The 26,782-nt window shown below is 36.7% G+C and overlaps 1 long non-coding RNA gene across 1 annotated transcript in view; it reads right to left on the bottom strand.

Moving 5' to 3' along the window:
* The window catches only part of LOC122241231, an 82,006-nt gene that overhangs the window by 29,955 nt on the left and 25,269 nt on the right, over positions 1-26,782 (bottom strand). The window contains exon 2 of the long non-coding RNA XR_006221265.1: positions 25,376-25,434. This is a non-coding gene — a long non-coding RNA (uncharacterized LOC122241231). The remainder of the gene's footprint in view (positions 1-25,375; positions 25,435-26,782) is intronic.

The raw sequence follows: 26,782 nt of genomic DNA, 5'->3' as shown, positions 1-26,782 counted from the left end.
GGTTTTTACCTGAGGACTCCTTGAAAGGCTGTTAGGAACCCCCAGGGATTAGAAGACCATATTTTGGAAACCGCTGACTCTATATATTATATAGATCATATGCAATATGTGTGTGTATAAATTGCACATATATTACACATATACACATATATATTATACATACTAATTATATCAGGGATCTTACTTCCCTTTATCATGTTGCTCTGCCATTTCCTAGGGCACTATCATTGCTTGGTCTCAGCTGGGATTCCATAGTTTCCAGCTGGTATCAAGGGGCAATGAAGCACAGAGAAGGCATGCCCATTGTCTTAAGGCTCAAGCCCGGGTATTTGTAATGTAACTCAGAACTGAAATTCTAGACAATATTGACCTTGTGGGACAGGGGTGGAAAAGGCCACAGAAACATGAGAGTGTGCTAGAGTTACTGTCTCATTGAGAGGAAGATAGAGTGATAAGTTTGAGAAACATTATGTTTGAATCGAGGGTTGAGGACAATCTCTGAAAATAAAAATAGGATGTAATAAAGTTTAAACCATTAGGAAAAATTATCATTCTCTTAATTAGATAGCAATACAGGAGAAAAACAAAACAAAAGTCTGGGAAATAGAATATGTGAAAAGGGATGGCAGTAATATAATAGTGATTGCAATAAATGTAATATATTTAATAGGCTAAACTCAACAATTAAAATATAGAGACTCTTAGTTTTGACTGGAAAAATCTCAAAAAATGTTGCTCAATGTCCAAAAGATAGAATTTAAAACAAAAGGATTTAGAAACTAAAAAAAAGAAGAACAAAAAATAAGAGTGTTAACCAAAAGATGATGGACTGCCAGCCATCTTAAAACGTGATGAACTAGCAAAAACAAATACAAAGATGAAGAAAGAAGTCACATTCTAATAAATAATAAAGTAAGAAGATATAATAGTTATAAGTATTTATATCTATTACTATAACCTTAAAATACATAATGCAACTATTGTGGGGAGAAACAGATGAATCTACTGTTATAGTTACAGTTTTGACACAGTTCTCTTGGAATGAGGTAGGAAAAAAGAGCCAAGATATAAAAGCCTTGAACAATGCAATTAATAAGCACAAGCTATTAGTTACATATAGAACTCTCAGCAACACTGAATACACATTTTTGTGCATTCATAAGAATATTTACAAAATTTGACCATGTACAAGGAAACCTCAATACATCCCAAGGAGTAAATAATGATGAGTAAAATGAGCACAATAACAGTAAGTGTTTAGAATTTTTGAAACACAGTTCTAAATAATTTGAATCCTTAGAGAAACATATCCTATGAAATAGGTCCATTATTATTTCCATTTTACAACATGTAACTTGCCCAATTCCCTCGATTGTGCAACTGTTCTTAATCTTTATGTTATACTAATACTCTTATGCAATGAATTTGACAATCTGGATAGAATGATATTTCTTGGAAAAGTTAAAATGCTAAAATTGGTACAAGAAGAAATAGAGAACATGAACACACCAGTAGGTATGAAAGATACATATATGGTAATCAATGTCAAACAGATTACATTCTTCCACTATTAAAATATAATCCTTGGTTAAAAATAAAATTCTAAGGGAAACTGAAAAATATTTAAAACTAAAGAAAATTTAAAAGACTGTCAAAATTTGTGGGACATAAAGTAATTTTTATAGGGAAATATGTAGCTTTGAAATATTAGAGAAGAAGAAAGTTTGGAAATAAATGTGCTAAGCTTTCAGCTTAAAAATTTGGAAAGAGGGGGCAGAGAAAAAAGAGTGCAGAAGGAAAAAGAAATGTGTATTTGATTGGGAAAGCATTGAGTGATATGAAATAATTGTGGAAGGAGCTAGGGGAGTAAAGTCTAAAAGGGAAAGAAGGGAGGATCAGAGAGAAGTCTAATCAGGGCCCACAGAAAGGAGGTGGTCAAGTCTACAGAAGGCTATTGCTTGCTTCCACCTTATTGGGGGGTTGGCCCTTATTGGGAGGATTAAATGAGCTGTGGTATATAAAAAGTGCTTTGGACAGGACCTGGCACATAAAAAACATGTGCTATTCTTATTCTACCTTTAATAACAATAACCAGTCAAAAAAAGGGTTGGGAAAAAAGGCTAATGTTAACATCTCCATTATAACCAAGATTAGAAAATACCTATGAATAAATTTAACAAAAAAAGTACTGATAAGTAAAACCATAGAATTTTACTCAAAAATATAAATTATGATTTAAACCAGTTATCTCGTAGCTTTTCCGTAAAGGACCAAATAGTAAATATTTTGGGTTTTGTGGCATATATGGTCTCCATAGCAACTATTCAACTCTGCCACTGCTCACCTTCTGCTGTAGCACTATGATAGCTATAGAGAAGATATAAATGATGGGCATGGCTAGATTTGGCCAATGGGCTGTAGTTTGCTGACCCCCAACTTTAAAAAACAGAATTACATGCCATATTCTTGGGTGAAACAATTTAACAAGTATAAAAGTCAATTTTTCTAAAATAATTAATAAAAAGAGATATTTTGTAAAAATAATTGCACTGAGATAGCTTTAAAAAAATTAGCACAACTGAGAAAGCCCAGAACCAATTTTTGTCTTTCCCCCTTCCCTGACTTCTCTCTCTCTCTCTCTCCTTACGCATTTAGCAGAAAATGTCAAATATATCTAGGTTTGGGATGAGCAATTTTTCTTTGAAGTTTACTTATTTTGAGAGAGAGAGAGAGAGAGAGAGAGAGGCAGAGAGAAGGGGAGAGAGAGAATCCCAACCAGGCTCTGAGCTGAAGGCACAGAGCCCAATGCAGAGCTTGATCTCACGAACTGCGAGATTATGACCCGAGCCAAAATCAAGAATCATACACTTAACTGACTGAACCACCCAGGCGCCCCTGGGATGAGAACTTTTAAATCAAGATAGAAAACCTAGAAGCCATAAAAGGAAAGACTGATTTTTTGATTGCATAACAACTAAGAATGTTTGTATAGTAAGAGATACCATAGCAAGTATAAGGTAGAGAGTGAGAATAACTTCTCCGCAATGCATCTGAGAAATAAATTTAAATACACAAAGTTCTTACACTGCTACTAAAAAGACAAAAACACAATAAGAATGGGAAAAAGCAATCAGAAGAAATGCAAATTCAAAGGGTTCATTAATATATGAACATATGTTCTGTTTCAGTGGTAGGAACATCTCCCCTATCGGATGGTAACACAAGGATGTGTATTGCAGCTGTCTTTGTGATAGAGAGAAAAGGACAAACAGAGCAAATGCTTATCAACCTGAGAGTGGCTGAGTACACTGTAATACATCCAGAATATAAATATTACAAGGAAATTAAGAAGAATGAGTTAGAGTTTCTAGTTTAGCTGAGGGATTTCTAAATGTACAGAGAAAATAGAGATGCACGTATGGTCTCTTCTTTTTGTAAACAATGCGCCTCCCCAAATCTTCTGTGCATAAGTGTGTACATTTATATATAAATTGTACAAGCACAAAAGGGTAAAAAACATTGATTACTTGAAGAGATGGGGATGTGGAGGGGGGTGGAAAGAAGCAAGGCACATGCATACACACAGTTTGTAAGGAAAAAAAGTGCTCATAATTTAAAAAATCTCACTTATGTAAAATTTTATTTATATATCCAGAGGTGGCATTAAAAATATTTAACAACCGGTATGGCACAGGTACAGACCAATCAGAACAGATGCTGGCTGGTACATTGTACGGGTGTGTGCTCACTGAATATTGGCCCTGTTATTTCTCTACATACTCGTGCCTTTATTTCTGTGGGGTAGATTCCTAGGAGTTGGATTGCTAGGTCAAAGGGTATGTGTATTTCTAATTTTAAAAGAAATTGCCAGATTGCTGTCCAAAAAGACTGTAGCAATTCACATTTCTTCTAGCGATATGTAAGAGTGCTTTTTCCCCACATCCCAACAGCAGTGGAGAACATATCAATCACTGAGCAGGGAAATATTCTAAGATAGGCAAGTATTCTGTCTCTCAGCTGGAAGCCTCAGCTGTTGAAAAGAGTGAAAGGAGCTTGTGGTTTTAAAGAAGGTCTCTGACATGCTAATCTTAAACTCTGAATACTATGTGCTCAAGGTAGAATGTCTACCAGCTGCTCCTGCCTTCCCCCATGTTAATCCCCACCAACTCCAATTTAGGCTTGTCCCTTCTTCCTAACCTGAGGTGATAATTTTATTGCAGCGGATGTTCCTATCTTTGAGATATGTGGTACCATTTAAAGCTTTTATCACTAAACCCACAGGATTTGGTTCCCTCAGCAAATGGACACCATAATAACTAACTACTATTTTTAATAAACCAAAGTACAAATCAGAAAACTCAAATGACAAGGGCATTGGTGTAGGTAATGCAGACTCATAGTGTCTCATAACACTTTGTAGGAAAAAGATAATTGAATATGGGATATAGAAATTATTCTTTGGTTAGAGTTTTTTTATCCCATGAGGTGGGCAGAATGCTTAAAGGTAGAGAGAAACAGGAAGGAGGTAATTATGGCTAAATTCTCAGCATGGTTGATGGGATGAATAATGATATTATTTATAAAGAACAAAGGTGAAGAAGTGCGTTAAAAAAGAAAGGAAAATTAAATTCAGTTTTGAACACTGAATTTCATTTACTAACAACATTTGAGAGCCCTCTATATTCTGGGTGCTGAGGATCCAGAGATAAATGACACAGCCTAAGCCCTTAAGACACTCTAAGTCTATCTAGATCTATAAATGGACAATTAAAGTCTGTGGTATATGTTTTAGTTAAAATAATATTCCAAGATAATATAGAAGAAAAAAAAAAGAAACCTAGTTCTAACTAAGGGGTCCTGGGAGTCTTGCTGGTAATGGTGATGCCTGAGTTTACACTGGGAATAGTGTGAGTCCAGTGAAACGTAAGGGAAGGGCATTCCAGATGGAAGGAAAACATTTACCAAGGCACAAAGGGAGGGTGAATGGAACAGGTGTAGGAAAATACAAGTGGTTAGGTATAGCCAGAATGTGAGTGAACATAGGGCAATGGAAAGAAACATGTTGAGGAGTAGGATCATGAGGTGAGGATCAGCCTTCTAATCCATGCTGAAGAACTGGGTTTTACCCTGTAGTTGGGCAATGAATCATTGATAAAGGAGGTGAATGATAACCAAATCTGTATTCAAAATTGATCACGGACCTCTGTAGAGAAGGTGGATTTGAGGAGAGATGCTGGGACTGGAGACAGAAGACCCTATCAGGAGGTGCTGCAAGCATCTTAGCAAGGTCCTAAGGCCACAGGGACACAGGTTGATGCTCTCCTTTGTACCAGATGTCTGTATGACATTTCTGGTTGTCCCAGACTGCCCACCTTCAATTCTGCCTGTCTCTTCTCATTTCCCATTCATCTTTCTGTCTAGCAAAGCCTATCTTTGTCAGCTATTGGAGTAAGCAATCAATTTGATACTGACTGACGAATAAGTCATAGGCTTATTTTAGGAGAACCACCTTTAATTCTATATTGGTAGCATTGCAAGTAAGGTTACTTAGTTAAAAGCTGTTAAAAGCTTAGTTAAAAGTTAATTTTTGGCTATGTGACAATCATTTATATTTCACAGCTGGCCACCTGCTCTGCCTGCTTATAAAACCAGCCTTGTGTAGCATACAGCATGGTCAGAGGTCAACAAGAGAGATTTTTTCGCCTCCACCTTTGACAGTGTCTCTGTATCAGTTTCTTTAGTTACAGAAACCAAAAGCAACTCTGGCTAACTTGAGCAAAGGTTAAGATGTTGGGGATGAAGCAGGGTGAATTTCTTGGAAAGATACGTGAGATTTCACAGAAGCAAAGGAAAAAGTGAGCAACCGGGTTGGGGTAGTCAAGTGGCTCCAGGAATACTTGAGTCAGGAAGTCAGGAACTGGTAAGTGTCCCTCTGGGACACTGCCTTAGAGGGGACTTGACTCCAATTTAGATTCCATAAAGAAAGCTCTTATTGGCTTAGTTTGCTTAATGTACTTATCCCTTGGTGAGGGCAGGGTGAAGGTGAGGGATGCCATGGTTCATTCCCAGGGAAAGTGGAGGCTATCACCAGAAGAACAGGAAAAGGATGCTGGGCAGGCAAATACAACAGATATCCACTATAGTATTGCCTTGCTAACTTATCAACTAGGTGGACTAGGAGATTCTAAACTTTCTTCTTCCTCTAAACTTTGGGCTTTATGAGTCAAATATGGCTAGGTGTCCTCGTATGCCTTTATAAGTTTATAGATACATCTTATCAATTCTTTCCTTAGTCAGTGAGACAGTTTCAGTTTTAGATGCTTGGCTGAATAGGGTCTGAATAGAACTACCAGTGTTTGCATGCTTGATATTTCCAACTGGCTTATAGCAATGGAAAGGCTAGTGTTTAAAAAATAAAGCTATGAAAGAAATTTTCTTAAAGGTTATAGAAAGATACAAGTTTCATAGCTTCCCTGTAGCAGAAGGCTATTCCAGGAAATTAGCTTTGTTTAAAATATGTGGAATCTTTAGTTCTAGGGATTTCTACTTGCCTTTCCATTTCAAGACCAAGAATGTACACTTTTAAGATTATTAAAAATAGTTTTTCCATCTCTGACCAGAGAAAATGTTGACCAAAAAGTCAATTACAGCAGAAGCTGCTTAATTAGTCCATGTGTTAGTGGTGTGGCAACTGCCATAAAGACATTTCCAGAGACCCTCTAAGTGTTCTTCATGGGCTCCAGGCAGCCTGGGTCTCTGGCTTGCAAGGCCCTGGCTGCAGCCTTCACTTGCCTTTTTACAGTAATAACAGATGGTTGGCACAAATTGATGTTTGCCACCATAAGTTTCTTTCTACTCGAGACCATAAGATACTTTTTGGCTGTGTTCTGGCTTCATCGTGGAACTTTTTCTCCTTCATTAAAGATGGGCAAAATCCTAGCGATTTGAGTTCTGGCTTTGATTTGGGAAGTACATTTCGAGGAAGAATGGACTGTGTGCCTTTGATTTCTAACCTTCTTTTTACTTGTGTGTGACTCAAACTGAAATTATAGCCTTCTATTATTTTCCCCTTGAATGGTTTTTGACCTGCTTCTAACAAATAGGGAAAATAAACTAACCAGCATGAGAAAACCAGTGTCAACATTAGAAAAACATGTGTAAGAGCAAATGGAAAACCAACATCCACGACTCATTAAAATTAATGGCAGGGCGTGGCACACAGCTGCCCACTGATGAGAAGAAAGCTATACTCTGAATTGGTGGGGAATTAACTATTGTAAAAGGAGAAGCAGAGTAATAGTGATTTGACCTGGTAACATCAGTGGGGGGATGGCAGGGAAAGAAACAAGTATTTAAGCATTTGCCTCAGAGTCAGTGGTTTTTCTTGACACATAGATATTTTTCACCATGGAAATACTCATTCAGGGATGATTGCAGTGGTTATGACAATAGATGCCAGTAAAATAGGAAAACTAGAGTGTTCTAAGGAAAAGAAGATTTAGATTTGAGACATCTTGAAATGCTCTAAGAGGATCTCATTGTAGACACTTGGACAGGAAATAAGAATTTTATTCATTTATGAATACCGGACACACTTAAATGATTTAAGTCAAAGGTGAAAAAAAAGTGAAACAAGGAAAGGTGAAAGAAAGCTGCTTATCAGACACACCATATGTCACTTCTGCTCATATTCATTGGCCAAACAAGTCATGTGGGCAAACAGGGAAATATGTTCTTCCTACCAGGAGGGCTTGGTGAGCACCTGCGGCACATATTTTAAACAAATATTCAACTGACCATATTACTAACACAATTTTGTTTAGTTATTATAGATTTTCACTTTATGTCTTTATTTTTAATTTTTTTACAGTTTTATTGAGATACAACTGAAACACAACATTGTGTAAATTTAAGGTGTACAATGTGATGATTTCATAATATGTATATATTGTGAAATGTTTATTACAATAAAATTAGTTAACACATCCTTTCCCTCAAACAATGACTATTTTGTTGTTATGGTGAGAAAATTAAAGCTCTATTCTCATAGCAACTTTTGAGTATACAATCCAATATTATTAACTATCGTTCTCATGCTATACCATAGGTCTCCAAAACTTATTCATTCTATAACTAAAAGTTTTTACTCTTTGACAAATATTTCCCTAATTCTTCTACTCCTTAGCCCCTGGCAACCACCATTCTACCTTGTTTCTATGAGTTCACTGAACTCCATATATAAGTGAGATTATGCAGTATTTGTCTTTCTGACTTATTCCAATTAAATAAATGAAAGTCCATCCACATTGTCTCATGGCAGGATTTCCTACTTTTTAATGGCTGAGTAATATTTCACTCTGTGTATGTATGTTTGCGCATGCTTCTTTATTCATTCATCCATTGATGGATACTTAGGTCTTGGCTATTGCACATAATGCTTCTATGAACATGATAGTGTAGATATCTCTCTCAGATCTTACTTTCATTTCCTTTGGATATAGTTAAAAGTGTGATTACTGGAATATATGGTAGTTCTCTTTCTAATTTTTGGAGGAAACTCCATACTGTTTTTCAATTTTCATTCTCAACAACAGTGTACTGGAGTTTTTTCTCTATATCCTTACCAGCATTTATTATCTCTTGTCTATTTGATAAAAGGTATCCTAGCAGGTGTGAGGTGATATCTCATCAGATCTGCCTTAGCTCGATGATTAGTAACGTTGAATGCCTTTTCATGTACTCGTTGGCCATTTGTATGTCTTCTTTGAAGAACTATCCATTCAATTTCTCTTCCCTTTTTTTTTTAATTTAAAAAAATGTTTATTTATTTTTGAGGAAGAGAGGGTGTGAGCAGGAGAGGGGCAGGGCGAGCTGGAGAGGGGCAGAGAGATGGAGACAGAATCTGAAGCAGGCTCCAGGCTCTGAGCTGTCAGCACAGAGCCCAACACCAGGCTCCAACTCCCAAACAGTGTGATCATGACCCGAGGCTAAGTCAGATGCTTAAGTGACTGAGCCACCCAGGCACTCCCTCTTCCCAGTTTCTAATCTGATTATTTTTTTGCTATTGACTTGTAGTAGTTCCTTATACATTTTTAATGCTAACCTCTTATCAGATACGTGGTTTGAAACTATTTTCTCCCATTCTATAGGTTGCTATTCATTTTGTCAATTGTTTCTTTTGCTATACAGAATTTTTTAAATTTGAGGTAGTCTTACTTGTTGAGTTTTGCTGTTGTTGCTTGTGCTTTTTGGTGTCACATCCAAAACAAACAAACGAACAAACTATCGGCAAGAGCAATGTCAAGAAGTTTTCCCTAATGTTTTATTAGAGAAGTTTTACATGTTTCTTAATCTATTTTAATTTTTTGTGACTGATGTAACATAGAGGTCCAATTTCATTCTTTTGCATATGAATATCTAGTTTTTACAATACCATTTATTGAAGAGACAGTCCTTTCCCCATTGAGTATTCGTGGCTTCCTTGTTAAATATTAGTTGACCATATATGTGTGGCTTTATTCCTGGGCTCTCCATTTTGTTCCATTGGTCTGTGTGTCTGTTTTTGTGTCAGTACCAACCACACTGTTTGGTTACTATAACTTTAAACATACTTTGAAATCAGAAAATGTAATGCCTCAAGCTTTGTTCTCCTTTCTGAAGATTGCTTTGGTTATTTGGGGGTCTTTTGTCGTTCCTTACAAATTTTAGGATTGTTTTTGCTATTTTTGCCATTGGAATTTTGATAGGAATTGCACTGAATCTATACATGGCTTTGAGTAATATGGACATTTTAACAATATTAACTTCTTATCCATGAACACAGGATATTTTTCCATTTATTTGTGTCTTCTTCAATTTCCTTCATCAATGTCATATAGTTTCCAGAGGGTAAAGGGTTTATACTTTCTTGGTCAAATTTCTTCCTAAATATTTTATTATTTTTGATGTTATTACAAATTGGATTGTTTTCTTTCTTACTTGACACATCCCCAAAGGCAAGGGAATTAAAAGCAAAAATGAACTACTGGGACCTTATGAAGATAAAAATCTTCTGCACAGCAAAGGAAACAACCAACAAAACTAAAAGGCAACCAATGGAATGGGAAAAGATATTTGCAAATGACATATCAGACAAAGAGCTTGTATCCAAAATCTATAAAGAGCTCACCAAACTCCACACTCAAAAAACAAATAACCCAGTGAAGAAATGGGCAGAAAACATGAATAGACACTTCTCTAAAGAAGACATCCGGATGGCCAACAGGCACCTGACAAGATGCTCAATGTCACTCCTCATCAGGGAAATACAAATCAAAACCACACTCAGATATCACCTCATGCCAGTCAGTGTGGCCAAAATGAACAAATCAGGAGACTATAGATGCTGGAGAGGATGTGGAGAAACGGGAACCCTCTTGCACTGTTGGTGGGAATGCAAATTGGTGCAGCCACTCTGGAAAACAGTGTGGAGGTTCCTCAAAAAATTAAAAATAGACCTGCCCTATGACCCAGAAATAGCACTGCTAGGAATTTACCCAAGGGATACAGGAGTACTGATGTATAGGGACACTTGTACCCCAATGTTTATAGCAGCACTCTCAACAATAGCCAAATTATGGAAAGAGCCTAAATGTCCCTCAACTGATGAATGGATACAGAAATCGTGGTTTATATACACAATGGAGTACTACGTGGCAATGAGAAAGAATTAAATATGGCCCTTTGTAGCAACAGGGATGGAACTGGAGAGTGTTATGCTACGTGAAATAAGCCATACAGAGAAAGACAGATACCATATGTTTTCACTCTTATGTGGATCCTGAGAAACTTAACAGAAACCCACGGGGGAGGGGAAGAAAAAAAAAAAAAAAGGAGGTTAGAGTGGGAGAGAGCCAAAGCATAAGAGACTCTTAAAAACTGAGAACAAACTCAGAATTGATGGGGGGTGGGTGATGGGTATTGAGGAGGGCACCTTTTGGGATGAGCACTGGGTGTTGTATGGAAACCAATTTGACAATAAACTTCATATATTGAAAAAAAAGCAAAGTAAAAAAAATAAAAAAATAAAATAAAATAAATTGCATTGTTTTCTTAATATCTTTTTCAAATACTTCATTGTTAGTGTATTAAAAATGCAATTGATTTTTCTAAGTTGATTTTGTATCCTAAATTTTTACAGAATTTTATCATTAGTTCTTACAGGTTTTTGTTTGTCTGTTTGTTTGTTTTTGATGGAGTCCTCAGGATTTTATATATACAAGATCATGTCGTGAACAAACAGAGCCAATTTTACTTCTTCCTTTCTGACTTGAATGTCTTTATTTTTTTATTTTTCTTTCCTAACTGCTCTTGGTAGGCCTTACAGTACTATGTTGAACAGGAATGATGAGAATAAGCACCCTTGTCTTGTTCCTGATCTAAAAGGGAAAGCTTTCAAACTTTCATCATTGAGTATGATGCTAGCTGTGGGCCTGTCATATATGGCCTTTATTATGTTGAGTTACGTTCCATCCATACCCAATTTGTTGAGAGTTTTTATCACGGAAGTTTTTGAATTTTGTCAAATGACTTTACTACATCTATTAAGAATACCATGTCATATTTTTCTTCCATTCTGTTAATGTACTGTATCACATTTATTGATTTGCACATACTGAATCATTCTTGAATCCCAAGGATAAAGCCCACTTGATCACAGTCTATGGTCCTTTTAATGTTCTGTTGAATTCAGTTTGTTATTATTTTGTTGAGAATTTTTGCATCTATTTTTGACAGAGATACTGTCCTGTAGTTTTCTTTTCTGGTAGAATCCTTATCTGGTTTTGGTATCTGGGTAATTCTGGGTTGTAAAGTAAGGTGCAGAGTCTTCCCTCCTTTTCAATTTTTGGGAAGAATTTGAAAAGAATTGGCATTGACTTTTTTTTTTTTTTTTTTTTTCAGTGTTTTGTAGAATTCACCTGTGAAGCCATCTGGTGCTGGGCCTTTCTCTTTTGGGGGATTTTTGATTACTGTTTTGATCTCTAACTCATTATTGGTCTGTTCAGAATTTCTTTTTCTTTGTGATTCAGCCTAGGCAAGTTATATGTTTCTAGGAATTTCTCTTCCCATGTCAAAGTGTTGATCTTCGTTGGGGGACAAATGAAGTCTCCTACTTTACATCTTGGTTATGTCTAGCAAATTTGTCACTTCAGGTTTTCAAATTTATTAAAATAAAGATTTTCACACTATTCTCTTATTTTATCTTAAATTTTGACTGTATATCTACTATGTTCCCCCTACTATTTTATTTGTGTCTTCTGTTTTTCCTATGATTAATTTTTCCAGGATTTTACCTACTGGCTTTTCAAACTAAAGGGTTTTGTGGTTCCCCCACCCCCCGCCCACCTTAATACTTCTGATTTCTATTGTACACATTAAGTTGCCCTTTTCTTTATTGTTTTAGCTTAGTCTACTTAGACTTTTTCTAATTCCTTAAGTCAATATGTAACTATTCAATTTTCACTTTCCCCTATGTAAGCATTTAGCATTATATTTCCCTTATTTGCTGTCTCTCACAAATTTCTGGATGTAAGAGTTTTACTATTACTCAGTTCTAAATCTTTTATAATTTTCATTTGACTTCTTTTATCTTTGGGTGTGAAAACATGTTTTTAAAATTTCTGAACAGATTATCACTTTTGTTGTTTTCTAACTTGATTTAACTTCTAACTTAAATTTATTTCATTTGATTATTATATTATTACACTTAATTTTAATATGTGTGTACTCTTGCTTTACGGTCTGATACAAGGTCAATTTTGGTAAGGAGAGTGGACATTCTATAATTGCTAAATTTGGTATTTTAAATCCATCTTTATTCAACATTGTTAATTGTGTTCTTTACATATTCTATACTTTTAATTATTTTTTGTCTGTAAATCTATCATTTCCAATAGAAATATATTCAAATCACTCACTGTGAATCTGGACTTGTGGTTTTCTCTTCACAATTTTCATTTTTAAGGGTGCCTGGGTGGCTCAGTTGGTTAAGTGTCCAACTCTTGATTTCAGCTTAGGTCATGATCTCCTGGTCGTGAGATCAAGCCTCGCACGGGGCTTTGAACTTTGGATTCTCTTTCTCTCCCTCTCTCTCTCTGCTCCTTCCTCTCTCTCTCCCTCTCAAAATAAATAAATAAACAATAAAACAAATAATTGTTACTTAAAAAAACGTACTTTGCATCTGTGCTATAACTTGCATATAAACTTAGGATTGTTGTAGTTCCTTTGCAAACTGTACTTTTTGTCATTAGGTAGTGACTCTCTTTCCTCTGATAATGTTCTTTGACTTAAAATAAATTTTGTCTAATATTAATATAGCTTCTCCAGTGTTATTTTACTTAACACTCTGTGGGACGTATTTTTCATCATTTACAATTTTTTGTGTGTTATGAAATGTTTTATGGCTTTTTTTGGAGCTGGATTTTGTTTTCGTATTCAAGCTGAAGATTTCTATCTTTCAGTTTAATTGATTTAGTCCACTTACATTTCTTGTAACTGTTGACACATTTGATTTTTTTCAACTAGTTAACTTTGTATTATTTTATTTGTTTGTTTATTGGAGGTAGAGTAAATTAGAATCCAAATCTGTGTGATGGTAAATTGATGATTATGAGAAATCACCTGGGCTAAAATATACTGTCTTACTTTTCATCTTCTTTGTCAATATGCAGATTTTCCTTCCAACCTATCCTTTTTAATCTATCTATTTATTTATTTATTTATTATTTAAATTTACATCCAAATTAGCATACAGTGCAACAATGATTTCAGGAGTAGATTCCTTAATGCCCCTTACCCATTTAGCCCATCCCCCTCCCCCACAACCCCTCCAGTAACCCTCTGTTTGTTCTCCATATTTAAGAGTCTCTCATGTTTTGACCCCTTTGCCTGTTTTTATATTATTTTTGCTTCCCTTCTGTTTTGTGTCTTAAAGTCCTCATATGAGTGAAGTCATATGATATTTGTCTTTCTCTGACTAATTTCGCTTAGCATAATGCCCTCTAGTTCCATCCACATAGTTGCAAATGGCAAGATTTCATTCTTTTTGCCGAGTAATACTCCATTGTATGTATGTATGTGTATATATATATATATATATATATATATATATGCATATATATCACATCTTCTTTATCCATTCATCCATTGATAGACGTTAGGCTCTTTCCATACTTTGGCTATTGTCAATAGTGCTGCTATAACCGCTATCAGGTGCATCTGCCCCTTCGAAACCGCATACCTGTATCCCTTGGATAAATACCTAGTAGTGCAACTGCTGGGTCGTAGGGTAGTTCTATTTTCAATTTTTTGAGGAACCTCCATACTGTTTTCCAGAGTGGCTGCACCAGTTTGCATTCCCACCAGCAGTGCAAAAGAGATCCTCTTTCTCTGCATCCTCACCAACATCTGTTGTTGCCTGAGTTGTTAATGTTAGCCATTCTGACAGGTGTGAGGTGATATCTCATTGTGGTTTTGATTTGTATTTCCCTGATGATGAGTGATGTGGAGCATTTTTTCATGTGTTGGTTGGCCAGCTGGATGTCTTCTCTGGAGAAGTGTCTATTCATGTCTTTGGAGAGGTGTCTATTCATGTCATTTCTTCACTGGATTATTTGTTTTTTGTGTGTTGAGTTTGATAAGTTCTTTATAGATTTTGGATACTAACCCTTTATCTGATATGTCATTTGCAAATATCTTCTCCCATTCTGTCGGTTGCCAAGCCCCACCCAACTGGACCAACCTATCCTTTCGTTAAGCATCTGCCTTTTAAGGAATATAAGCATTATGTATGTTATTTAGTTCTTGTTTTCTCATTTTGGCCCAATGTCTTCTTTGCTGTCCCTGTTTGGCTGCTAAAATCCAAATCCCTATGTGTTTGGCAAATGCTTCCAAGGTCATAAAGGTCTATTCTAATTTTCAGCTTTCTCTTTGTTTTTTGGTCCCTGGACATTTTCTTATTTAAAGTTCAGCTATAAACTTAAAATGACCTGTGACAGATTTTACTCACCACTTTTCCGGGTATTTTGAGGTAAAAAGTGTTTTTTTTAGGATACCTTATCTGCTCATACATTGCTGGAAATGGAATTGCTACCAGTTTTTGTTTTTGTTTTTGTTTTTTTTAATTGGAAGGGTATCAGTGCTTCTCATCTTTATGCTACCTTTTCCCTGGCTACCTCTTCCCTGTAAGAGTTTACATCCTTTAAACTCTTCTACTCTAGCCACAACTGCAGGATCTTTGAGAAAACAGATTTGGTGCATCCTGCCAATCTTTCCTATGCATTTAACCAAACAAGAGTTTGTATATGTACTTGTTCAATTATGAAAAGATCTTTACATATTCCTAATGTGGGTAGGAATTTACATTTTAGCACCACCACTTAAGCTGTGATACAAATTTTATTTTTCCCAATGAGTAATGTTGGAATGTTACCAAAGTCTGAACTGCAAAATTTTAAAAACAAAGATATTTTTATAAACTAAGTCATGTATGCTTTTCTTTTTCAGTTTGCCAAAGCTTAAATTTGATTAGAAATCTGGAGGATCTGTGGTTCCTATTGCATTCAAGCTGCAAATTTGATGACTGGTAACAACTAGTCTAGTTTGTATGCGTAGTGGGATAAGTTATTTTTGTTGCAATTTGCAAATTTAGCAATGATTTCTCAAGGCTCAACTTTACATGAGACTTGAAGATGCAATCTGAATGACATGAACACCAAGTACCGCATATTGACGAGGAAGTCTAGAATCAAATGAACGTGCTAACTTGATCGGTAAGTGGCTAAATGTAGACTGAAGATCTACAACTACAAAATTGTCTAGCTTCCTTTGTGACCTTACCATATCAAGTTTGACCTTTAACAGTTACATCACAGTATAAGCTTTATAAACAACCAAGTATTAGCAGGTACAGCAACATTTAGAAGACCAAACACAGATTTTGACCACTGAATAGTAACAATAACTATGATTTTAGTTATCAATTATTGAGTGGATGCTTTGTGCCAATAACTCAGCATATGGTATTGCTTATCCTTTCTGTAACTCTGCAGATAAGGAAAGAGGCTTAGGAAAGGTTAGTAATATGCATCCTTTCCTGCAGAACTTCTTTTGCTAAAATTAAATGGCCAAATTTTGGGGAGATAAAAGCATATGACAGAGTCTAATCAGGATATTGTTAATGTACTTTCTAACTCTACAGAGTTGAATGGATAACTATAAACTTTGAAAGAAGCTGATTGGCTAAGGGATGATGAAATAACTTTGGAAGTTTATATAACTACATAGCTGTTACCATACACAGTGTTACCATGGCCACGGTTAGACGTTCACTCAAGTTCATCTACTATTTCCCTCTAAAACTCATAATATGATTGGAATCTCACTATGTGCCAAACTAGTACTAAAAAATTAGAATTTAAAAATTTTATGACTGCTGCATAACATAGTGTTAGGATTATCTTAGTAGATTAAAATATGCATAAGTACATTTCTTCCTTAGTCAGTGTTTGTTTAGATATGTATTTACAACAAGCTCCACAGATGATTTTTATGCAGGTGGTCAGATGGCTGACACAGGTCATCTAGCATATATTACTTCATGGTTTTAGACAAGATCTCTTTATTGTAAACATTAGGTGTAGAAAGAAAATAAAATTTCACTTGGCTCTAATATGAAGTGACATTTCCTTGTCTAATCTGAAGAAGCCAAGCCTATGAAAACTGATATTAATTTCTAATCAATTAATGGTCCTGATTTCCCCTGCCATTTTCAAAAATACAATACAGAAACTTATAAGCAAGTTCAGGTTCTATTTAAGGTTTAAGAAAAATATTATATATGTTTTGTCAGTTATATAAGGTGTGATCACAATATAATGAGAAAGATTCCATATTGAAAAAAAAGAAAATAAAATAATTTTCTTTATAGTTGTATCCCACACATATGACACATATCTTTTTATTCATGTCTTTTAGAAGTTATTTTGTGAAAGGTGACCTCAATGGCTGCCCTGAGAAGAGGGACCAAGGGATTCCCAGGTGGTCGATGTTAAAGATTACTTCATTTCTAGGATATTCACAGAAAGACAGGGCCAATTCAGTGCCAATATTTCATATTGTTGCATATCTCTGTTGGCTGTGCTTTGCTTGAAGACGGTCATATTAAGTACTGATACACTGACAGATCCTTTGAATACATATTTCATTCTTGCCACATGAGGCGCTTTCATTCTTTCAATATCATGCAAGCCTGATGGCATCACTGCTAAGTGGTACTGTTGCTTTCCATTCAAGTCTGAATTAGGAAACTGTTCTGTCATAACAGCGATGCTCTTAGCATTGACACATTGTATTCCTTGGCACAACTGGCCATTTGATGAACACTTTTTCTGTAATTAATGCCTAAATTTTTGAGCAAAAATGTATCTGCACTACTGAAGGTGAGAATTGCAAATACCATGTTAGCAGTGGGAATCATTACACACAGGTTCCATCTTGTACATATATATCTATTGGGCACTGTTCTGAAATTTCTGTATAAAATTCCTTTAGATTACATTCATTTTTCTTCTTTCTACAAATGTATTCAGCGGGGAGAGAACTGCACCCCTTACAGTAAAGTCCCAAAGTACAATTTATTTTTATTTTATTTATTTATTTTTAAATGTTTATTTATTTTTGAGAGGGAGAGAGACAGAGCATGAGCAGGGGAGGGGCAGAGAGAGAGGGAGACACGGAATCTGAAGCAGGCTCTAGGCTCCGAGCTGTCAGCACAGAGCCCGACCTGGGACTCGAACTCACGAACTGCGAGATCATGACCTGAACTAAAGTCGGATGCTTAACCGAATGAGCCACCCAGGTGCCCAGGACAATTTACATCATGCTTTCTTTTAAAATCTAACTGACAGTATGCGTTCTCTTCATTTTTCTTTTGCTGAGCCATCCCTTCCCTTTTTTTCCCACCAATTTGTTATCACCTGGCTCTTGTATAGCACTAACCATGGACATGTCATTGAAACATTCCAAACCACTGGATACCCAATCAAAATCATCATCAGAACAATCAGACGAGTCTGATCTACCTTTAATACACTTCTGTAGACGACATGTATGGTATTGCTTATTATGCATCATACCAATGAAATGACCTATTTCATGAGCAATCAAAACAGCCTCTATGACCATGTTCAGTACCCACCGAGAAGTTGCAGTTGTTAAAAAAGATTTCACCCTCAGAGTCCATATTGGCTAATGCCAAAGAATGCTCATAAACGTGATATGCAAAAAAATGTGCCAGGTCATAACGAGGCTTAGGAAACTAGTGTTTTATTTGCTGGTCTTGGAATGCTATGAAAATTAATTCTTTTGTGTCCACATTTATTGGATTTGATTCTGTCTGTATTTCCACAGCAGCCAACAGGGTTAACAGCTTGGAGAGGCTCATGTAATATATCCAAAAAGTTAGTAATAATCAATGTTTCTCTCACACTCAGATGTACTGTATTTGTACTTTACTGTATTTGTACTTTACTGTCTATTCCTACCCCCAGTCCTAAATACTTTTTATAATATGTGTCTTCTTAAAATTAGGAGTTGTGTCCTTAATTTCTTCACAGAACTTTCAAGTCTGGCCGACTATATCCTTATCAGTTAAACCACTAGCATCATTATAAGTTGGGCCCCTTCTTGGGTCAAAGGCAGAATGGTAGGGATCTTAGAATCTGCCCCTGAGAACCTCGAAGTTTGAGGATCCCTTCAAGATACAATTACTTGCCAGGAGCAAGTTGCTGACTTTTGAGGCTATCCTTGTCTGGTTCAAGGAAGGTGCTCCATGGTGGGTGAGGTGGAGGTACGCAGCTGGGGAGAGGTAGCCATGCAGGGTCTGCCCCAAAATAGGGGTGGTAGTCAGAGGGGCATTCCTCTGGGCAGAGCCTGGGAGGTGCTTCAGCAGAAGAGTTGGGAAGGTGCCAGATTTCAGTTGCCACTGACTCTCTATAGTTACAGCTGAGGAGAAAGGCCAGAGCCTGTCTCTCATGGTGCTCTCGTTCTGCAGGAGGAGGGAGAGATGAACTAAAGTTACCCTTTTTATTACAGCCAAGAAGAATCATGAGGTGCTGGAAGCATTCATGTGGAGGGTATTTAACACAGTAAGGAAAGGGCTGGATGGTAATTAGGGAGGCAGTCCTGAGGAGATAATGCTGGAGCTGAGCTCTAAGAATAGAGAGCTCCAGGGGCTAAAACGGAAGATCTCCAGCAAGGGCCTGAAGCCTAAAGGAAGAGGGCACATTAGAGACACTGAAATCGGCTAGAGAGCAGAAAACACCTTCATGCTAATCAGTAAGGAGTTGGTCTACTTGATACACACACATAATTGTTTTATTATTTTCAGAAGATTGGAATAGCTCCTTTGCTGTCTTTATTCTTGTTACTTCCATTTTTTAAAATCATAATTGAAAATATTTCTTAGCTTCTTTGGATCACATACGATTGGAACCTAAAGAGTCACTTCGATTTGGGTATAAAATGTGAGTCTAAAACAATGTGTTTATGAACCCAGACAAAATATGAGGGAAAAACTTCTTATTTAGGATTCAGAACTGTCAAGCTCCTGATCATCATTTATGTGGATACAATTGGGTTTCCGTAGATGCAGTCTTTTAAAAACAATTATTCCCATATTAGAGAGAACTTTCGGAAATAAATTTTGTGTGTATTTCTTAATGTAACCAATGTTACAAGTCGAGCTAATTGAAAGAAATGGCAACATAAATTATGGGAAGGCAAAGGGCCTTCTTTCTGAATGTGCACATAGGAGATGCCACCTTCCTTTCTACTACTTTCCTCACTAACTTATCAGAATTAAAGTCCTATACGTGCTGGCTATTTGTAGCCTCATAATAACCCTCCAAAGGAAACTCAGCTGGTGTCAGGTAATCATTTGTCATTCGAATCTAATATTTTCTCTCCATCTTGCCAAATCATTTTGATGTGTCCTACTTGGTGAAAGGGGAATTGCAAATACCTTTGCCATCCATCACTGCTGCAAATCACTGAAGCGGAATCCCTCTGCTTGTGTTTATCTAGCAACCAAAGTTGTGTTGCTAGTATGAAGGTGGCCCTACATGAACCCATCAATCATCGGGCAGCACCTTACAGCCTCACCATTAGGACTGAGATCCAGTAAACATCTTAAACTCTCCCCTGGTTCTGTGATAGTTCATGTAAAGAAAAACAGAGAAGACACCCTCCCCCGGCCCATAACTCTATGTAAACCAGACCCATCCCCTACTCTGCTCACCTAGCAAGGGCAATAGGTGTAAAAATATTTTGAAAAATTTTTAAAAATATGCTATCTTCTTTATCAGTATTATTTCAGGATCATCTATAAAATAACAAATATCAGGTATCCTCTAGATAAATTGCACTATGTAAATTGTTATCCTGATCTAGGATTAAATAATTGTAATTTTAATCTATATCCTATTTCTTCTTGTATGACAGAACTTGTGCCTATCATTTAACTACATTACATGCCTGCTCCAAATGACATTTAAGTCATGTTACCATCTTCCTTAAAACCATTCAGGGGTTCTCATAACTTACAGGATGCAGGGTAAAGTCTGAATTTATTAGCATGGCATCAAGGCTCTTTATCTTACTTCTTTATGAGTATTGCCTCTACGTTCTTTTCAGGACACTCCTCTCTACATGTTGCCTTTTCCACCCTTGGAAGCCTTCATACCTAACCTATTTATCACCTGTTTGTGGTGGTATACACCAAATATTTGTCATCTGTCACGAACTGCCTCGCATTTTGGTGTTTTTAAGAAATGCGTGCATGACATGCTTGTGGAGAAGCACCAAGCATGCCAGCGATTTTTGGCATTCTTCACAGTACCTCGCATACTCTAGGTGTGTGTTAAGTAACTAGTGACAACAAGGGTCCGCAGTGTGGTCAGTCATTTTGTATACACTATAGGAATGCTGAATAGTAGCAGGTCAACATCAGCTGACATTTCTTTTCCTTCTTTCCCTATTATTTGAGTGTTACACATCAGTTATATTAGTATGCACCTAGTTATTTGGAAAACAATGCTTTTCCCTTCAAGTATTAATAGAATATTAATGCGTACATTTAAAATAACAAATGTCTTTAGTGTGGTACACATCTTGGTGACATTGGTCACTAGATGGCACACCACAAGCTCTTGTTGGGCAGTTCCACAAACTAACCTATTATTTGAAAGAGGATTGCAAAGATTCAGAGCAAACTGGATTGGGAAAAATTATATTAGAAGTGATATTCAGTAAGTTTGTTTCAAAGTAAAAATTAGATTTAGAATGCATAAACTTATACGACACATGGAAGCTATAAGGAATCATTCCTTTAATAGATAATTATTATTATTTTTTTTTAAAAGAAACTAGGTACTAGACACTGAGTCAGGCCCTGAGGGAGACAGCATGATGATAAAACCTGGGCCTGGTTGGGGTTTAGCAGAGGAGCTAAGAGCATGAGCCTTCACTCTACCTTCCAAATGGTACTTAAAGAATAAACCTAGCAAACCAATAGGAGATTGTCTAACTCCCATGGAAGAAAGTAGAAGACTGGATGAACAAAAAGTTCAGGCGACCTGCAGTGTATTTAAATGTCAGTGAAAAGAGTTTTCTAAACTCATGTGCCCAGAGTCAGCATGCAATTTCACTGAAGATTTATGCTGATTTTAGACTGCAAGTACACAGGACTCCATAGTTCTCTGGGCAGAACCGAAATCACACATGCCTGGTGTAATCTGTACACAAGATGTAAACAACTCACAGAACAGTAAATCCGAAGTCACATGTCCATATGCACGTGTTGATATTTGCTGTGGCTTATGAGGTACGGTGTGACTTGGACATCTGTCCAGAAGGAAACATGTCACTCCTCTACTCAATGCTACATTCGTGGAGGCAAATGATCCCTATGTCTTCCATCACACGGTGACCTCACCCCAGCGCCACTCTGCACCCAGCCCTCTGTTCGTGTACAAATGCCAGGTTTTCATGTCTCTCAGGGCCCCAGTCTCCTTCCATGAATGATTCTTGATGTTCCCTTGTGGTTCTTAGGTTAAAATGCCCACTGTCCATTGCTTTTATCTTCAAAAGCTACTTACTCCTAATTTACTACCCATCTCATTCTGTTTTCCCTCTTTGCCACCTCCCCAGAGTATCTGATTTCCGGTTATCCCTAATAGTATGGTAATTGCTATAACCCATTCTTAAAGAAATTCAACAAGTTGTTAAATTTTTCCATCATAGAAATGTGGAAATTTTTATAGAAATGTGGAAATTCAAGCAGAAAAAAATTTTAATGGTCATTCTTTCATCCCATATTAGTATATTCCCTGCCAGTCGTTTTTATAAACACATTTTTTCAATCATGATACATCTTTACATGTTTTTGTTATATTTAACACAAAATATATATTTTTGGCACTTTTATGAACTCCTGATCAAAGCATGCCTACATTGTGCAGTTGATGAATGCTATGTTACAGAAATATAGCTCTGCGTTCAAGACACTGTTTTGTCTTCCTGACACACAGTAAGATTATATTTACAGCTTCCGTTTACAGCTGAGTGTGGCCTATGTGACTGAGTCAGAGCTGACGAGAAGCAGGCAAAATGATGCAAGCCTCTGCTAGCATTCATTCATGACAGAGAGGGTCTGGAGTTCGGAGTCACTGCTTAGAGAAAAGCTGACACGGGGAGCCTCTTAACCACACTGGACTGTGCCATTTGTTGTATTAAGCCATTGAAATGTGAAAGTTATCTATTAATATGGCATAACTTGGCCTATCCTTACACATATGACTATTTGGGGTAATTGTTTTAATTTTTTTTTTTTTTTGCTACTATAAATCACAATATGATGATTATCTTTTGCGTTGGATTTTTTCTCTTCTATTTCTGAGTATTCCCTTTAGATAGATTTCTAGAGGTAAAATTTTTGACATAGGATATAAACTTTAACACTTATTTGTAGCCTATTTATATCATACTTGTCTCACATATTTCCATATTATATTTATGTAATAACTAACTATGACCGGGTCTCTTACTCCTAGGAGATTGCAAGTTCCTCAAAGGCAGAGTCACTCTTTTCATCAACTTTTGTAATGTCTAGTCCCTAGCACAGGTCTTTCACATAGTAGCATGAGGGAAGCACCTGCAATACATGAAGGAGTGGATATGGATTGTTACATGATAGCTGTGCTGTAGTCATTCTTACGATCTGGGCATTGGTAAGGGAGAAATTCTATCTCTAGAAGCTTACTACAGCACTTTTTTTTTCTCTTCCAAAAGCAGCTTAAGGCTAATGCTTTGACTAGTAGACATTCAGGGCTTGGGTGAGAGCATATTGGAAATTACAAATGAGACAGTTCATTCTTCCCACTGTTACCATTGCTCTGACTTGAGCTTTGGCTGTATCGTTTTTTATGTTCAGTAAAGCTAAAGACTGTATCTATATGATGTAATATTAAAAGGAATGTGTTTTAGATTATTTGAGTACTTAGATTATTCAAATAATTGGGTGGATTATATGGTCAATCAAGATCAACTGTTTAATATTTGTTCATGATATCCTAAAAAGAAGAGTCTTACCAATGGCTATATTAATGAGTGGTCAAATTTCATTTGAATGAAAGAGTGATCCATTGTATAGCCAGGGAGGGAGACAAAAACATAAGAGACTCTTAAATATGGAGAACAAACAGTGGGTTGCTGGAGGGGTTGTGGGAGGGGGGATGGGTTAAATGGCGAAGGGGCATTAAGGAATTTACTCCTGAAATCATTGTTGCGCTATATGCTAACTTACTTGGATGTAAATTAAAAAAATAAACTAAAAGAATTAAAAAAAATAATAAAGAGGTCTTTAAAGCTAAAAAAATAAACAAATAAAGTATATGCTACTGCACAGATCTAAACATACCAGAGGTCAATTCATACTTCTTATGTTCCTTAGGCATATAGTAATATATGTGGCAACCATTAGCCAGTCATATTTTTTTTAAGTTTATTTACATATTTTGAGAGACAGAAAGCATGCATGCATGTGAGCAAGGGAGGGGCAGAGATAGAGGGAGAAAGAGAGAATCCCAAGCAGGCTCTGCAATGTCAGTGTGGAGCCAGACATGGGGCTTGAACTCAGGAACCATTAGATCCTGACCTGAGCTGAAATCAAGAGCTGGAGGATTAACCGACTGAGCCGCCCAAGGCGCTTACATCAATCCCATTTTTATGTACCCATATAGAGATTAACCTTGTTCATGAGGAGAGACACATCTTCTACACAGATGGAAGGGAAGGAAGAAGGGAGAGGAATAGACAAAGATACATTTCTAAGTGTCTTTGTGAGGGGCCAGGAGGCAGAGTGCCAACCTGGTGTCTTCTATGCTTTCTGTGTGGCAGGAGACAAGATCATTGCTGAAAGTTAGAGAAGCAGTAGCCATTCCACTTGCTGTCCTGTGAGCCTCCCCCTGCCCCCCACCTTTGGGACTCCCTCTTTTTGCTCTTGTACCTTCCATGCCTCTATCCCTACCAGTTTCTTCTGTTTAGCCTGTAAAGAAGCTCAAGACTCTTTTGCTCCTCCAAAAGTTCCCTTGATTCTCATCCTCTCATTTCTTCTTTCTCAAAACCCTCTCCTTCATGGCTTCTGGAACACCGTATTTGCTTGGTTTACCTTATCCTATTTGACTTTTCTTTTTGAATTTTTCTCAGATGTCATTCCTCAGATTCTACCCTCTCCTCCTCATTCACTGTTAGAGTTGGCATCTTTGCATGCAGGTCTCTCAATTTTAGCTACTGTCCTAAATAAGCTTTGGGTGGAATACTATGGATTGAGGAGAATTAAAATTCTCTCCTCCTTTCAGAAATCTTATCTCAGAAGCTCCCTCCATCCTTCCTCTGCACGCATTACACTCAACCCTACAAATTAACGTGGTAGATTTGTATCCCACAAAAAAATGTATGCCATTCAAAACAAATCTTATTACATTGCATAATATACCAAAGTACAACTAAGACCAGACAGATGAAAATATTTATCACATTATTTTTTACTGCACTTGGCACATGGGATTGGGGAAGTTCACACTCAGGAGGAAGCCATAAAAACAAGTACCAGGTCATCAGCTCCAACTTTTGTAAGGAAACTGTTTTCCCCTGGGACATACGATACAGGCTTAAGACAGTGTGAAACCTGAAAAAAATTTTAAAGTACGGAGAGACAGTTCTCATCATAATATGAAATGCAGTGGAATCTACCAGACTTGACTTTATGAAGTTTACTCACAGGACAGATCAAGTTGCCTTGTCTTGGATGAGTGAAGTCACTTCAAATTGGTCAGAATCCTGGGATAAAAAATAAAAAGGAATGTGAAGATTCTTCAAAGGCATGTCTGAGAAAATACTGAGAACCTACCAGAGTTTTAAATTTAGAGCATAGAAGGTGTTGAAGTCTTGGACAATGTTTACTTGACAATGTTTGAGCTGTGAAAGTCATGATTAATTTCCTGACCTCACACAGTGCTGATGACGTCATCCTCCTGTTTTCATTTTCACTCTTCAGTGATGATAATATAATAGGACTTTAATCACTTTGGCTTAAAAAAATAACTCTTCTTTAATTCTTCTAATTGCCATGATTACTCAAAAGCTCTGTAGAAAACCTATTATTAAAATATCTTATAGACGAAAAACCTTGGTATAGAGTCATAGGGACTCTATTGATATTACGAAGGCTATGTGAGTCAATGCATTAATATTTGAGTTTCCTAAAGAAACCAGGAAGAAAATTGTGGTGTTGATAGGTAAAATTAAACTTAATAATTTCTCTTTAGATTATTTGTATTAAGAGACCACCACAGTGGGATTCCTTTAAGTGAAACACATGAAATATTCAAATAGAAATAGTGAACAAGCCAAGAGGTTCTTAACCACAAGTATGCTATAGAGTCCTCAGAGGAGTAGGTTTCCCTGTGTTGGTACCATCTCTGGACATTCTAATTTAACAGACCTGGAAGTCTATGTTTAAAAAAAAAGTTCCATAGGAGATTCTGATGGGCACCCCTTCTTGGGAACTACTGGGCTTTGTTGTGTATTTCCTGCACACTGGGCCAGCACTGAAGATTAGCGAGTGACAACACTGTGAGAAGAAGCAGCACAACTTTCAGGTCAGAACACAGAACACTGGCAAGTTTTCACTGTGGAATGTAAAGGTATATGCAAAATACTGTGAACATGACAGCAGTAAATGAATAAATTAGTCTACTGCATTGGTTCCTAAACCTTTTCGTTCCACAATGTGTCTTTTTCTGACTTGATTATATCCCAATTTGGTGCGAAAAAAGCCCAACACTTACTGACAGACAAACTGGGCCTGTACCACCTGGCTATTAATGAGGCACATCACTGCATCTGTTATTTAGGATTCATAATTGTGAGCAAATAAATGCATTCCAGCTGATTTAAGTAGAAAAGCAATTTATTGAAAACCTATTAGAATCCCCGGAAAGCTAGAGAATAAGACTGGGCAATTAAGCAGGAAATGAGGGAGGCCAGGCAGTCAAAGCCATGTTCAAGAACTGCTTATGGGGTCTCCTTTATCCTTCTTCTCTGTGGCACCGGCACCCAGATCCAGAGTCTGGGGTGGAGACATCTGGTCACTAAATACAGGTCAAGTGCTTACATCCATGCCAAA

The sequence above is a fragment of the Panthera tigris genome, chromosome C1, assembly GCF_018350195.1.
Source record: "Panthera tigris isolate Pti1 chromosome C1, P.tigris_Pti1_mat1.1, whole genome shotgun sequence".
Lineage (NCBI taxonomy): Eukaryota > Metazoa > Chordata > Mammalia > Carnivora > Felidae > Panthera > Panthera tigris.
The sequence above is the reverse complement of the archived record's forward strand: the minus strand, read 5'-3'. Positions and strand labels throughout refer to the sequence as shown.